Source organism: Microtus pennsylvanicus, chromosome 21, assembly GCF_037038515.1.
Source record: "Microtus pennsylvanicus isolate mMicPen1 chromosome 21, mMicPen1.hap1, whole genome shotgun sequence".
NCBI lineage: Eukaryota > Metazoa > Chordata > Mammalia > Rodentia > Cricetidae > Microtus > Microtus pennsylvanicus.
In genome coordinates this window covers 17,543,874-17,545,014 of record NC_134599.1, presented here as the reverse complement: position 1 = coordinate 17,545,014, position 1,141 = coordinate 17,543,874, and positions in this window count along the sequence as shown.

The window sequence follows — 1,141 nt, the reverse complement described above, 5'->3', positions numbered from 1 at the left end:
CAGGAACCTGTGATCTTCCAAACACTGAAGATGAAGGACAGCATTCATTTTCTTTGGGGACAGTATTTAGTTACAAAGTCCTTTCGTTGGTAGTTTTTTTTTAACTCTTTACTCTTTGGCTCTTTGGGGGGCCCGCCACCCAGATCCCAAATAAATCACGTAGAAACATATTCTTACTTATAAATGCCCCACCTTAGCTTGGCTTACTCTAGCCAGCATTTCTTAAATTATCCCATCTTTAGCTTCCGGGCTTTTACCTTTCTCTGTTTCTGTATAACTTTCTTCTTATTCTGTGGCTGGCTCCTTGAGTCCTCCCCCTTTTGTTTCTTGATCCCTTTTCCTCCCAGATTTCTCCTTCTATTTATTCTTTCTGCCGGCTAGTCCCACCTATCCTTTCTCCTGCCTTGCTATTCGCTGTTTATTTCTTTATTAGACCAATCAGGTGTTTTAGACAGGCAAAGTAACGCAGTTCCACAGAGTTAAACAAATGTTCCACAGCCTAAACAAATGTAACACACCTTTAACTCATATTCCATAATAGTCCTTACTAATATAACTGCCTTTAAAACACATCAAAAGAGGCCATTTACTAGTCAATGAAGTTGCGCATACGCGGCATAGAAAAAAATCCAGAGTGATAGTGACTTTACCTATTAAAGCAGATGACTGAAAATTAAACAACAAGGAAACTTTCTACAGTACTCTCTTAAACAGGGAGGAAATAAAAATGCATTTGCTCAGGCTGACAAGAGAAGAGCCTGACTATTTTGTATTACTAACTATAAAAGTACTATTGGAAAAGGTAATGTCAGTCTTTGGGAAGTGCTTTACAACAAATTTCCAAGTTTACATTTACTTATATAACCATAATAAAAGGCTGACGACGCATGGACTGTGTGTTTCATAGCAGAGCAGTAGAGTCGACAGCAACTTTAGAACTGTCTCACAGAGAAGATGATCAATCGGTTTCCTAGTGGTCCAAGATTTTCAAGTGGCCCAAATGTCTCTGAAATAGTTGTTTTACCAATCTTTACATCTTGCTTTTGCAACACATGCAATGTTCTGTAATAGCCAGGTGTAGTGGTGTGAGTTTTTAATCCCAGTACTCGAAAGGCAGAGGCAGGCAGGTCTCTGAGTTCAA